Source organism: Pteropus vampyrus, unplaced genomic scaffold, assembly GCF_000151845.1.
Source record: "Pteropus vampyrus isolate Shadow unplaced genomic scaffold, Pvam_2.0 Scaffold140, whole genome shotgun sequence".
NCBI classification, from domain to species: domain Eukaryota; kingdom Metazoa; phylum Chordata; class Mammalia; order Chiroptera; family Pteropodidae; genus Pteropus; species Pteropus vampyrus.
In genome coordinates, this window is record NW_011888921.1 from 4,092,104 (window position 1) to 4,107,842 (window position 15,739).

The following is a 15,739-nucleotide window of genomic DNA, read 5'->3' on the forward strand; positions in this document are numbered from 1 at the left end:
AAAATAGATCTGGGGCTAAAAGATGCAGGGGCCTGTGAAGATGACTGCACCTTAAATGGAAGATAAAGATAAAATAAATGCAGGATAAGGTAACTTCCAGGGCCAGGACTCAGGAGAATTGTGAGAGAATGATCCATGTTTATTTTCCTGGGAATGGCAATGTAATTCTCAGTTCTTCTGGGTCCCCCCTGCCTAAAATCCAGGGATACTGAGAAAGTAAACATGTATCATGATGATGAATGTGATGACTCTGCTAAAGGACAGAGAGGCTCTCAGACTGGATTTTTAAAAGTTGGTCTATATTTTGTCATAATTCATAATGACAAAATGTTGAAAGTAAAAGAATATAAAAAGAAAGTTGGTATAGCGATATTAATATCACACCAAACTTTCAAGCAAAAAAAAAGAAAAAGTATTACAGAAATTAAGAGGATCATTACTTAACAATATTATTCCAGAAAGATATACTAATAACTAAATCTATATTCAGCAATAAAATTTTGAAATACAAGAAAGAAAAAATGACAAAATTACAAGGAGAAATGAAGAAATCCACAATTAGAGTGAGAAATTTCCTTATCTTTTTCAAAACTCAAAGCTTAAGGAGTCAAAATTGAATGAGAATGTAAGTCATTTTAATAGAACTTATTATTACATCTTGATCTGAAGGACATATATAAAAGCTTGCACCCCAAACTAGAGAATACATATTCTTTTCAAGAACATGTGACACAACATTTACGAAAGTAGACCATAAAGCAAGTCTCGAAAAAGACCAAAAAAAATTTTTATATGTTCTGTGACCACAATGAAGTATAATAAAAATTCAATTTCAAAAAGATAAATAAATTTTTTATTTAGCAAACTTCAAGTGCTAATTTGTAGGTTAAAGAAAAAACTTTATAGTTATGAAAGTTATAAGCAAATAATAATGAAATCAATACATATCAAAATTTGTGGATGCAATGAAAGCAGTCTTTATTAGAAAATGTATAATTTAAAATATATTGATTAGAAAATAAGATTGAATGTTAATGAGCTATATATTCAATTTAAAAAATCAAGAGGACATTCAAAGAGAGTAAAAATAAAAATAAAAGCAAAAATTGATGAATCAGAAACAAACTTGAAAGCTGGTTTCTGGAAGATTACTAAACCAGACAAACTTAAAAAGAAAAATAAAATACAAAGATTCATCTAGGAAGAAAAAAGAAAGGAAGGAAGGAAGAAGGGAGGGAGGGAGGAAAGAAAATAGGGAGAGAGGGAGGGAGGAAGGAAGGAAGGAAGGAAAGTAGGAAGGGAGGGAGGGAGGAAGGGAGGGAGGCAGAAACAGCCTTAATGGCAACTAGAGGTTGTGCAGATATGATAAAAGCCTGAGAGAATATCATGTCCTCAGAGGAGAGAGATCTCCCTCCTGCTTTCCAGCTGTCTTATTTATCTTTGTATCTCCAAAGGCTGGCAGCCTGGTACATAATAGATATTCAGTGGATCTGTTGTATAAAATCAAATCCCCTTCTTGAGCAGGCAATCTCTGGCCCCAATATCAGAGCAAACAGTCTGAGGACAGAGTTCTCAACAGAGTATCATACATCACTATTTGTTCCTAACGTCAAATATACTATACTTTAAAAAATAATAACTAGAGCAAATCAAGGTTATCTTTATAATAATATTCTTCTTTCTTACTTGGATGAGATTGGCCTGAACAAGAGAGAAAAGGGTAGATCCATAGCTGGGCCAAGGGCTGAGGTGGGCGTGGTATTCATTGCCCAGGGCACTCAGAAGAGACTGAGTCCTACAGGGAACACCCATTGCTGAGGCTGTTGAGGCGGTAAGCAGGTTGAGAACCCCTGGTTTATAGTGACAGCTGTGACCAAACTTCTACATGGCCTGCCAGATTTTCACAGCAGTCTATGAAATAAAAAGAGTTGGTCTCAGCTTCCACAAACACCCAAGTGGGACAGGAGCAAGATCAGGAACACAACAAGGTTGGGATGTTTCTGGCTGGAAATGGAAAATGGCAAGGCATACAGATGCAGGACACTGAAGTTTAGGATTTCAGAGGTAGTAGAGAGGCTTCCTAACCATATCCCCAAATGCTGCCCCTTCCAGGCACTGCAGCCTAAAACATTCCTTTGTGGTTCCAACCCCCATCTTGGCTTTGTCCTCTAAGGAGAGGTCACCCCTAAGCCTTATCAGTCATTGCCAACTCTGTGAATTTGAGTATCAGGAGTCTTCCTGGTGTGAGGTTTGATGGGAGCAGGTCGGGTGGAGTGAGCTGAGGGCAGAAGGGCATAAGGGTATAAGGGCATAAGGGCATGAGGGCATGAGGGCATGAGGGCGTGAGGGTGTGAGGGTGTGAGGGCATTGGCTGCCTGAGGGGAACATGGGGAGAAAAAACTGCCGAGTGCAGAGTTCCTCCCAGGCCTGGTTGTGTGATGAGCTAAAAGGAGAGCCCACAAGTTGGGAGGGGGAGGACCGAGTCCCAGATGCCCCACCATAGCTGGAAGCCATGTGACCTTCCTAGGTCACGGCTAGCAGCACAAGCAGACCTGTAATCAGAGGGTGGAGGAAGACACACAGGGCATCTGGCTCTGCAAATAATAGCTTCTAGGAAACAGCGTCACGTGCGTGCGCTGTGGACCAGATGTGAGGATGCGCACCACTATCGCTCCATCAGTCCATCTGCCATGTCAGCAGCTCCCAGGAGTCTTTGAGGGTGGAGCTGGGCAGCCCCAAAACAACAACAACAAACATTTGTTAGGCACTTCATGATATAGAGAGGGCTTTCAAATGTATTATCTTATAGCCTCACAACATCCTCTGGGAGTGTGTGTTTTTGACAATTTTTACTTTGCAAAAGAGGAAACTGAAGTTCTGCAAAGTTAAGAAAGGATGGACCTGGGACTTCTCCAGGCCCAGTGTGTTTTATGCTTTTGCTTCGCAAAGTGTGGTCCTTGGACCAGCAGCGTCGGCCAACCTGGAAGCTTGTTAGAAATAAGGAATTTCAAACGGAGACGTAGTGAATCAGAATCTGCATTTTACTAAGATTCCCAGGTGATTCACATTTAATATGCATATTAAAATTTGAGAAGCACCACTTTCACCATATCGGACCACTCTTTATAACACCTGATGATCTACTTGAGTTACACACTCTTGGGGGGGTGGGGTCAGTATTTTAAAGCTGAAAGGGACTTCTTAAAATCACCTAGATCTACTCCATCATGGTGCAAATGATGACACTGAAAATTTTTCAAAGCAAGTCTCTAGCAGAATTGAGGTGAAAACCCAAATCTCCTCTCTTTTGACTGGAAAGCCTTCATTATATCTACCCCCTTCCTAATTCTTTATTTTTTTTAGTTTCATACTTGCTTTGGTGTTCTATTTTAAAAGCAGGCTTTCTTCACCAGGTATGTACAATTGAGGCTAACAGTAAACTTCACTGCATTTTCTGAGCACACATTAATAGGGAATAAAAATAATAACAAGAATAGAAGCAATTGTGGCCTTCTCTTTGTTTAGTATGCCCTACTTTTTCAGTGTTTTATACTTATGGTTCAGTCACACGAGAGGCAGCTATAGAAAATCAGCCTGGTAGGAAAGATTGGTTCTGGATAATCTGGGACAATCATCGAGTTGGCTATAAATACATATTAGGTATGATAACATGTGGAGAGATAGACTTAATAATAATATGTGGAGAAATATCTATGTATCACAAGGATATGGGCTACCTTAAAACTATGTCTGTCCAGCATAAGTGCAGGACTTTGGCAATTTTCTGGTTAATTTGCTAAGTCTAGATGGCCAAACCAGATAATTCAGGCCAGCAGTAGATTTTTTTAACCTAAATATTCTGGTTTGGCTGTCTTCATTTATAAACTTAACCAGATACTTGCCAAATTACTGCCTTGTTCAGATTCTATCAAGGAGAAAAAAATGCTCATGTGAGTGTGAACATACACGTGTCTTAATATGTGTATTTACATATAATTCAGCTTGGGTCATTTTGTTCTTTGAAATGAGATAATATTAACTCAAACATTCACCCCACACATGGTGGGAAATCCAGGGTCCCTCCCAATATCTCCGGAAATGTTTGGAGTGGTAATGGGATTGACCTCGTGTTTTTTCCCTCCTTCCTCAAGTCACTTTTGATTCTAAGTTCTTGCTTCTGTGGAATTTTCTCTCTCTCTCATGTCTTCCTCCTGTGGACATGTCCGCTCTCCACCTGCACTAAATCAAACATCTAATTTAGTCTATTTTCTACGATTTCTCTAAAACATCACTCATCAAGGTCTGTGGATGCAGTAGACTTCCCCTGTAGATATGGAAGTAACTGAGGGGCAGTTCTTTGCCACACAGTAAAACAGATCATAATGTTGATGACTAGGATCTTTGTCCTTAAAAATCTTCCAGCTATTCTCTTTCTCCACATTCCCACCATGGGGAATTGTCTTCCACTTGGGCTCAAGCCTCCTACTATGTTATGGCTCCTTTCTCAACCAAGCCCTCACCCACAAATTCCTTTGTTGATTATCCTTTGTCTAAGTCCAAGCCCATCCCATTAGAGGGCTGCCTTCCTCAACCCAAAAGGCCATTATGATGTTTGTTGAACAAAGGGCCCGAGGATGAATTTTCCCACAGACCGCCAGTGACAGTGGGCCCTCTCCCAACACACCGAAGCCTTCTTTTACAGGATAGAAAGATGGATGGCATCCAGGTGCTGGTGTAAGTCTGTGAATGTATGTGTAAGCATTGGTGAGAGAACATGTATGTGCAAGTGTGCGTATGTGTGACTGTATGTGTGCGCGTATGTGTAGGGAGCAGCCCTATAGACCAAATGCAATTAGGAAAATGTGTAAAATGTGTGTCTAGACTCTTTCATTAGGTGTTGGATCCAATGCTGAGAAATCCCATGTGTCAGTCCCATGAAAGACTCAAGGAGGGGATCCCTCACACCCAAGCTACGTCTCTTTGAAAATTAATTGGGAAGCAGCATACAGACAAAAGAAAATAAAACTGGAAAGACAGAAAAAGAATTAGTTGAACAACGAGTTCCAATGTCATCTTGGTTCTCAGGTACCTGGGCTATAGCAAATTGCCACAAATGCCACTGGGGGGGACGAAGCTGGGTAGAGGTTTCCTTAGGCATAGAAGACCCCGGGAGGGTAAGCAAGATGAGCTGGGCAGCCTCTCCTTCCCAGGGATTTCTGATGCTACAAGAGCCTACCTGTCAATGTAGGGGAGGGCTTGGCTTTCCTGGAGGAAGAAGGAGGGCAAGGATGCCCTGCTGGAGCCCAGCCTGATCTGAGAGTCTATGAGACATGGGGTCTCTAAGCAAAGCAATACGAAGCCAGCTATAGCTCCAGAGTTAGAAGGGACAGGGGCCCTCAGAGAGGGAGGGGTCAGGGTGGAATTAGCATTTCACCAGCCCCTTCTCACAAACTGCTTGTATTCCCCAGGGCTTAGAAGCCTCTGAGGGACTGAAGTCAGTAGACAATATGTTTAATGTCACTGGGAGAGGCCGATGAGACCAGGACCTATGTGATGGCCTGTCCTATCATGTGTCCAGGCAGCTCCACTGGGTCTGGGCATAAAAAAACTATTAGGAAGTTTATGTTCCGGCCCTTGTAGCAAAGCAGCAGTGGTCTGTCTGGAAGAATCTTTTCCCGCTCGCCCCCTGTAGCCCTCCAACTCTCTCTGACCTGTCTCTGAAAGCTGAGTGCCTCTGAGAGGGGGTAGCTCTGTTCCAAAGGATCAGAAACCAAGTTTACATCCAGCTCCATCACTTACTTTCTTTGAGACCTTTGCTAAGGTACAGAATCACCTGAACAGTTATTTCCTTATTTATGAAATGGCAAAAATGGCTTCCCTTGTCGGGGTGTTTAGAGGATGAAATGAGGTAAAGCAAGGAAGGTGCCCAGCCCCGCATCTGGGGCCAGTGGGTGCTAGTGGTGCTTGCCTCCCAGGGCCAGATCATGTTGTCCAGTGCTCAGGCACTGGGTACTGAAGAGAAGGAACATAAGAAAAGTCTAACTCATCATTGCGCCCGCAACACCTGGCCTAGCACCCAGCATGCCCTAGGGCATCTAGTAAGAGTGTCTTGAAACAAACTAAATTTGACAAGTCAGAAGATCATGGAAAATGAAGGGTCTGACAGGTTTTGCCCGTGACCATAAAAGGGCAAAGACCTGAATCCCCACCATCCCCCAGGACACAGTCCTGCAACCCGCAATCAGATCTCAGCCAATGTCTCTGAGCTTCCTTTGCACCTCACTCCGAGAATGCTACTGACTGATTAACTGTTGACATGCTCTGCTGTTAGCTGATTAGGTCTCCCAGTGACTTCCAGTGACTCCCAGTGACTCCACTGGCTCTGAGTACTGTCTCTCAGCCCCATTATATCATCAGGCTCTCACCCCCTCTCCTCACTCATCTGGTTGCCAGATAAAGTACAGGATGCCCAATTAAATTTTAATTTCAGACATACTTATACCAAAAATGATTTGCTGTTTATCTGAAATCCGAATTAAATTTGAAATTTGACTGGGCTTCCTTTATTTTTATTTGCTAAATCTGGCAACCCTACCTAAGGAGTGTCTCTCTACCAACCAGTCTTCCTTTCCTCCATACCTTTCTTCCAGCCCCACAAAACAGAACTGACTTCAGAGGCCATTCATTCATTTATTCATTCACTCATTTTGGTAGACATGCAATAAATAAAATTTTTATTGCAAGCACCAAGCTCTCTGCTAAGCATTGGGGGTATGACGGTAAAAACATCATAGTCCTGTGGACGGAGCTTACATGCTATAAAAGTAGAAGTAAGCAAACAAATAAATAAAATGATTACAAATGTAGTAAGTGTTATTATGCAAATAAACTAAATAGAGGCTTGAAATAGAAATTAGAGGAGGGGGACTGGTTTTGATAGGACAGCAATGAAAACCTCTCGGAGGAGATGAACACTCAGGTCCACCTGAAGGATGACAATGGGCTGGCTGTGGGGTGGAGGAGAAATTCTAGGCCCTGAGGCAGGAAGAGAACTTTGATCATTAGGAACTGAAAGAAGACTCAAGTGCCTGGCCAGTGTGTGTATGTGGGAGGCGGGGGCGGGGGGGGGGGGGAAGGGGGGGTCAGGAGATGAAGCTGGAGAAGTGTGAAAAGTCCAGAATCACTCACTGTGAACACACACACACACACACACACACACACACACACACACACAGATACACACACAGAAAGGCTTGTGAGGAAAGGGTGTTAAAGTCTTAATGACAATTCTTAATGGTTCGTAGACAATGAACTGGAGGAGCCTCAAGCTCAATGCAGGAAGACCAGTTACGAGGCCACCTCAGAGTCCACATAAGAGGATGGTAGTTTAGGAAAAAACAGGGTGGCGGTGACAATTGAGAGAAATCATGGAATTAGAAGTAGAATTTACTAGACTTGATGATAAATTTAATGTGAAAGGTGAGGAGGAATCAAGGACGACAGTCTTTAGCAACTAGGAAGGTGAAGATGATACAGGCAAGACTGGAGGGTAAAGGGATGAGAATCAAGAGCGCTCCGTGGGACGGGTTAAGTCTGGGAGACTCAAGTAGAAATACCAGGTGAGAACTGATTCCGGAAGTCAGAGCTCAGAGAGGAGGAATGGGCTAGAGTCAAAAACGTGAACTTGCCACCATATGGGTGGTGTCTACACCCACAGAAACATGGACGGAGAAGCCCAGGACCCAATCCAAGGGCACTGGCATTAAAGTCACTTTGAAGAGGAACCTGCCAAGAAGCCTGAGAAGACAGATGTTAAGGTTCCTGGTGAACAGAGTATCATCAAGTGAAGGGGGGTGGGGTTGGGGGGGTGGGGGTGTGGTGAAGAAGGACAGTCTGGGGAAAAGTAGAAGTAGCAAGTGTCCCTACTTTGAAGAGTGTGGCTGTTAAAGGAGCAGAGTAGTGGGCTATGGCTGGAGGGGTCTGGGTCTTGGAGAGGGATGATTTTAAAGATGAGAGAGCACACTGGTGTGCTGATGGGAATGGTCTGGGAGGAAGCAGGAGAGTGAAGGTGAGAAAAAGAGAGGATTTAGCCCTCCCTCAGATGCAATGAGGGTGACCCTGACCTTGGACCTGGACCCAGGCACCCAGCCCCAACGTTGGCCGGATGGAAGGGAAATGCCTACCAAGGCTTGGTGGCGAGGAAGCCGGGCAGGGAGGGCCTGCCTCGCTCTGGAAATAGAAAACCGACACTGGTAACTGAATAACCCATGGAGAGGGGCAAAGGCACTGGCAGAGTCTGAAGGGGCAAAAATAATCTGTCTCGCTTGAGCAACAAGGCGGATCGGATATGGGTGGCAGAGAAGCCTGGCCTGTAGTCCCTCAACCCGCACACCCCTTCCTGACCTGCAGGGGTGAGCTCTTCTCAGTCTTGCTCTGGCATAGACAGATGTTAAGGTTCCTGGTGGACAGAGCATCATCAAGTGAAGGTCAAGCACTCAGCATGCAGGCCAATCGGTTTGATTCCCTCCGCCCCACAACCACTGCCTACTCCAGATGCCAGGTGAGCACACCACCCAGACAGACAGATAGAAAGGGCAGAGCCCCACCAAACCCCAGCCAGGCAGACAAGGCCTGAGCACAGGATTCCAGATAGGCTGCCTTGCTTCCCTCCCCGCACCTGCACCCCCTCCTCTGACACCGCCAGCTGGTCCAATCTTGGCTTGCCTCCCACCCCTCCAGGAGGCAGGCCTTGATTTCCCCGGGCCTTTTCCCTTTTCCTTTTTTTGGGTTCCAAAGGTTTTTGCCCCCTTTTTCCCCCACCCCCCCTTTCCCCCCCCGGTTGGCCAGGTTCCTTCATTGGGTTGTTGTTTTTTTACCGTTCCTTTTAATTTGTTGAGGCCCGGTTTTTTTGGTTCCGGAGGTTGTTGATTGAAAGGTTGGGTTTTTTCCCTTTTTGTTTGGCACCTCTGTCCTCCCTCACCTTGGGGAAAAGTCTCCCTCATCTCTCTCTGCTTCACCTCTCACTCCCAGGTTCACCTCTAAGATGGCAGGGAGCAAGAGGCACATCTGTTCATCCAGCAGACAATGCCAGAAAACCAGAAAACCAGGTGAGGCCTGAAGGGGATGCTCTGCTCTGGATTCGGCCCCCAGGTCTACCCCTGCTCCCCTACCCCATGCAGTCCCTGAGGAAGACAGGTGCCAGGCTCCAGAGAAGGGGGGTTGGGCCCCTTTCTCCTGAGGAGGAAAGGAAGGTGAGAATCATTGACCTGAGAAGTTTCCATGAACTCTGGCCATGAGGAGAAGGGAGGAGGAGAGGGCAGCAGGAGCTGGGCAAGGCGCTGGGGAGGGAAGCAACCTGGCAAGTGATTTCCTTGCCCTAAAGTTCTAATTGGATCCTATGGTAAACAGACATGCAGGACCTGCCCTGAGGAATGAGAAGTTCTGGGAACCACTTGCTACAGGGACATTAGAGGAATCAGGTGTTTTAGCAGGAAGGAGAACCATGGCCCAGGACAGCTGGGGGCTGATTCTGGGCAAGGGGAGGCAGCTTACCCGAGAAGGACAATGATGACTGTGCCCATCCTGTTCCTACCCCGCTCACTCGCTCCCACAGAAGTGCGGCGTGATTATAGGTAAACTGTGTGAGTGTGAGTGAGAGAGAGAATGGGTAGGGTTGGGCCTCAGAAGCATCAAGTTCTCTAGTTGTCCCCCACTGCTGACTGAGCCACCTCCCCCGGTCCTCCCCTCAACAGCTCCCACTCAAGCTGACGGGAACAAAGAGTCCGCAAGTTTCCAGTTATAAAAGTCAGGGAGGAGCAATCTAGAGCAAAGATCAAGGCTTTGAATTTTCCATGACACTAGTGCAGGGGCGGGGGCGCCATGCCTACCTGGCACAATTCCCGTCATCCATGCCCTCTGGGAAGCAGGAAGCTGCCATCTGGGAACAGGACAGTGCCAGCCTCAACATCAGCAGGATGCCTTCTCCTGGGGCTGTCTGTGCAGAGCCTCCTGAACTCTGGGTCCCCAAGCCCAATTCCTACTGGCTCTCTGAGATGACATGGTCTCAGAGGCCGGGAGCTCACCCAATAGCCCCTATATCTGCAGCACTGCACAGAGGTCAAGGGTCAGGAGGGAAAAGGGGAAGAGGACCCTCGACAGAGGACAGAACAAGGGGTGAACACTGGGTGGAGGGGTTGTAGGGGAATCCGTTTGCAAGAGGTCAAAGAATAGCTGGAATTGGGCTGCCTCTCAGGGCAGGGATGACTTTTGAGGAGCCAGTTTCCTTGTCACCCCCCTCCTCTTGCACCCCACTTTCTCAGCTCCTGGGAGACCAGGGGATCTAGGACACGGAGGGATCCACCCAGTTAAATCCATGATGATACGTTAAAAAAAATGACAGAAATCCACACATACTGACAGGGAAAATGACAAAGATATATTAAGTAAAAAAAAAAAAAAAAGAAAAGAAAAAAAGAAAAATATAAGTACATTCTGATACTATTTTGTTAAAAACAACTAAACCTAAAGCTACTGAATTTGGATATGTGTATCTAAATAACTATATATTTGAATGTTCTTAGAAAGAAGTAAGAAAGATAAATGCCAATTGTTAAAAGAAGTTTAGATTAGAATTAGAGGAGAGACTTTTATAGTTGAATTTTTTATAGTGAGCGTGTATAATTTTACAATGAAAAGAAAAAAGATTGGTTCAGCGTGATCCAAGTGTGTAGGGCCGAGCATGCACATGGACATTCCAGATGCACACACACGCGTATGCTCACACCAAGCACACCTGGCCCGCCAAGGAGGGCACACCTGGTGAATCTGGCAAACACTTGGGCACACACCTGGCTCAGGCACGTCCCCAAAATCCTGGGTGCCCTTGGCATGTGTCAGGCAGGGCCTGAAGCTTTCTCTCATCCCTGATCAGCTCCCAGTTCCTCTTGCTTCCCTGACCTCCAATTGTTCTCCACTGAGCCTCCATCATTTCTTGCCAGGTTCTCAGAGAGCAGCACCCTGTGGAGTCAAGAGAGTCAACCAGTCCGAGAGGGGAGTACCTGGCCTGCCTTCACGAAGATGGCCTCCCCCTTCTCTGGGGCAATAGGGCACCAGTCTCCAACGCTGGGGCTGTCCCAGCGTGTCTTCTGGATTCTAGTTTGACTGAGAAACAGCCTGGGGGCGATCAGCCAATCCAAATATGATCCTGGTTCTGCCACTTACTGGTTGGGTGGCATTGGACTAGTTATTTAGCCTTGCTGAGCCTCAGTTTCCTCCTCTGTAAAATGGGAATAATAAGGTTATTGTGAAACTCAAAGATGATAATATCTAAGAGATTAAATGCTTTGGAAGACAAACAAGAAAATCAAGATCACAAAAGTCAGGATACTGGTTCCCTTCAGGGCAGAGGAATGGGTCTGTGATCAGGGAAAAACACAGGGACTTCTGCTGTGCTGGCAGTATTCTATTTGTTGATGGGCAACAGAAATATAGGTGTTTAATTTATAATTATTTACTAAATTGTACATATATTTAATATATGCTATGTTTTATAATAATGAAAATGTTTTGGAAATATTCATATTCAGTATTAGGAAGTACAAATTCCCATTTTTCTAGCCTCTGAGAAGCTGGGACTCTAAACTTTGCTGTGGTCTGAGCTAGCCAGTGGCAAAGATCAGCTAACAAGTAGATAATTCAGTGATAAATTTAGACCTGTGTTATCCTCCTTGCTGAGGGAGGCCTAGGAGGGCAGAGGTGCCTAACGGGTGTGGATCCCTATGTGGGAGGCCTTGAAGAAAGCTGTCAATCCACTCAAAACTGAGTAAGCTCTCCCTACCCCACAGTGCCTCCTCTACAGTAGACTGCTGAGAGCTGTAGGCACATCTTCCCACCCAGACTTCCTGGTTGGCATAATATTCACCCAGCAAAGCTGCCTGAACCCCAAACAACCTCCTTTCCACACTTCCCCACCACCCCTTAATCCTCAACAGTACAACCTCTTCACTGGTCCTTGAGCCCAGCATTCCCTGCTCCACTGGCACCCACCTTGCTCCTGGAAGGTCAGTTCCCCACATTCTAGCATTTCCTACTCCTCACAGCTGGCTCCCCTACACTGAGAGGCGCTCCCTCCTACCCACAGCTCCTGAGCCTGCAAAGCCCAGGCTGTGCCAGGGCATCACCCCAATGCCAGCTCTGACTTGGGTGGAGGGAGCTCTCAGGAGAACCTAGGGCTTCAAGGGCAGGGCCTCCCTGTCAGAGCAGACCTGAGACCCCATGCTGGGCCTCAGACCCTGCCAGCACCAGGCAGCCCTCAGGGCTGAGCCCACCCTGCCATCAGAGGCCACAGGAATTTCCATGTGGGCCCGGCCAGGGGAACTGCCTGGTGACAGTCAACTCTCTACCCCCACGTCTGACTTGCTCCCTGTTTCTTTCTGACTCGGCTTCTGTTCAATTTTATGATTTAGTTTCTCTCCCATCCCTGATTTTCTGTGGGTATCTGTCTCCGCAATCCTCCCCAGCCAGCACAGCCCATGGGCCTCTGCTCCTGGCTGCTGGCCTGGACACTACCTGCTCTTGCCGGGGAGGTCTCCCTACCTCAAGCCCCACCTCCACCCAGAGAGGTGACTGAGGTAAAGATTTCCAAAAAGGGCCTGAGGGCCTCAGTGGCAGAGCAGCACTCAAAGGGATGAAACCTGGGGTGCAGGAGAATGGAACCGCTATTGTTAGGGGGATGAAGAGCAACTGGGGGGCAGACTGTCTGAATTATTATGAAATATTATGTAATAAGAGTGAAGAAGGAAGTCGAGTTCTGGAATAAAATAGAGTCTTGGGTGAAATAAGGGTAGGTATCTGGGATAGTTTCTGATATTAAGCTCTTTTCAGTGTCTAACCTCAATCCTGCCTGCTGCAAAACTAGCTCTTTCCCATCGATTTGGTTCTTGCATCCTCAGAATCCATGCAGGGCATCAAATGGAAGCATGCACAAAAGGTGCTTACGAAAGGCAATCTTTCTCCTTGGCCTATGAAGCTACTAGGGTGTCCCCTCCCCACCCGGTCCTGATAGCTCCCCAGTCCTTGGCACAATCCAGGGTCAAGCTGTAGGCCCTAGCAGTGCCAAGCCATTCAGACAATCTTCCTTTCACAAGCTTATTTATTATTCTTTTCCCACCTCTCCACCTCTTCCCTACCAGCTGCTTAAAATATTTTTCAAACAGAAAAATCCAACCACAGCTGGAAACCAACCCTAAAGTTAGTCCAGAACGTGGGAGCTGCCAGGGAAAATTGCCGGAGCTCAGGCGGGGCTGTGGGAGGAAGGGCCACAGCCACAAAGACAGCCCCTCTCTACAGGGGCCCGCAGCAGAAACAGCAAGCAAGAGGAGGGGGCCATCATTCCATAGATGGTCAGGGAGGACCTGCTGGCCAGGCTTGGTGCTGAGACCATGGTGGGGACACGAACTGGTTTAAGTAAAAGAGACTGATCCTCTCCTCAAGGGGCTACAGGCTCAATCAAGCGACAAGGCACAGACAGAAATTTTCCAATGACAACAATAGCACATAGAAAGTGTTTTCTATATACGGGGTCCTGGCCTAAGTAGTTCACATGCATTAACTCACTGAAAGTCCTATCAAGCCTGTAAGGAAGGTACTATTGTTATCTCTATCTTACAGAGGAGGAAACTGAGGCACACCAAAGTTAAGAAACGTATACCACCATACAACTGATAAATGATGGGGTCAGCCTCTGGGCCCAGGGAGTCTGTCCCAGAATCCATGCTCTCAGCCACTGTGCTATGCCGCCTCTGTATGGTCATGCAAGGGCAAGGCAAAAATCCCAGGAGAGAAGAACAAACACACCAACATGAGAATTCAAAGAAGGGAATAGTTTCTGGCAGAGAATCAGAATCAAGGAGTGCTTCATGGAGGAAGTAATATATATACTGCTTCTGGAAGGACGGTGGAGATTTTGAGCCTATACTCAGTGGCAGGGATGGAAGGCATATTGCAGGGAAAGCTGAGGTGGGAGCAGAGGCAGAAACAGGATCCAAGAGGCCCAGCTCCCATGGTATGGCCCCCACAACTCCAGAGGCAGTCCCCACAGCAGCCCAGTTCCCAGAGGAGAAGGATGCCCAGATAGGCCAGGCCCAGCCATGGTGGACAGTGATTCAGATTCTTGCTCCAACTCTCCGGCAGGCCTGCTTTCTCACCTCCCTCTGATCCCTCCCTGCTTACTCGATTCTCTCATTCTTGTCATGTATACTGGTCCCCTTGCAAACCCATTCACAGGGGAGGTGAAAGACAAAAGCCACAACACTCCAAAAGCTCTTTATCATACAAATATTGGTAGCATTTAATTTAGACAAAAGTCAGCAAGCTGTCTTGGTTGGGATGGCCGGCCCAGTGGGTTGGCCACGTAGCCATGTGGCCCCGAGACCCCAACAGATAGAATGGCAGGTCAATGGACTAGACCCTTCTCCCTGCTCTGCTTCCACTTTTCTCCGTGACCTTCTCTAGATCACTTGGCATCTCTGGGCCTCAGTTCTCTCTCTCTCTGGGTCTGTCTGGTGTACTCCCTTTCAGGTCCGAAAGCACCATGAGCTCAGAGTACTCTGTCCTCTTCTCTACAGCTAAGGACTTTGCCATGGAATGATCAGCTGGGTGGATGCTCAAGGATAATCCAAAGGTGGTGGCAATGCTGCCAGGACACAGGTCCACCTGGTCTCTTGTGGGCCTTCACCTGCAAGCTTCTAAGGACCTGCTGGTAAAGAATTATCATCATGATAGTAGCTGCCATTTATTGAATGTGTATTACCTGATGGGCACTACTCTAAGAGGCTCTCATGTGACAACTTATTTCATCATTTTAACATTTCAAATGAGAAAACTGGGGCACAGATGGGATTAAGGATGGTACCCAAGGTCACACAGCTAGTGAGGGGTTGAGCCAGGATTCCCACCCAGGTGGCCTGGCTCCAGCAGCCCCTGGAAGGAGCAGGTTCAGGGCTTCCATCAGCGGGGAATTCTTGGAGGGCAAGGAATGTATCCTGTGCCTCACTGCAGGGCCCTGACTTCCCGGAAGATTGGGTTGGCCATGACTAGCATGGGGTAGAGTGGAGAGACAAAGCTGTGGGTTCTAACAAATTGCTAGTGTCCAGGAATTTGTGGAAACTTCCTCCCTCCAGGCCCGTGACATGAATGGCTTTGAGTTCTTTCCCTGCTCCAGACTTACTTGACTCTAGCCACAGCCTCCAGCTGCAAGCACCTACCTGTCCCAAGGTGGGCCTTACCTGGGTGCATCCAGATCCCCAGACAGGGAGCTAGCTCCTTTCTATCCCACCAGGCAAGGGCAGGACAGGCTGATCCCAGGCCTGCTGCTGGAGGAACCCAGCTTTGGGTAGGCTCCTTCCCTTGGATCCTGGCTGCCTCCTGAACCCTTCTATGGAGGGAAAAAACTAACCCATGCCTCCGCAGGTAAGGCCAAACCTCAGGGCAAAGAGAGCTACTCGCCTGGAGGCCCCAACTCCCAGGCCTTCCACGCCCCCTGGCGGATGAACAGAGCTGTGCCCAGGCCTGCACAGCCCTTCGAGTTCAACCTTCCCTCCCCTCGCCTCCTCTCCATCCTCTCCTCTTCTCACCTCTATTCATTCACCCTGACTGCACATCCACTGGGTGCCAGGTACTTTCCACGAGATGAGGACACACACTGTGTCCTGTGACTATGACACTGTTCCTGTCTCGAGGT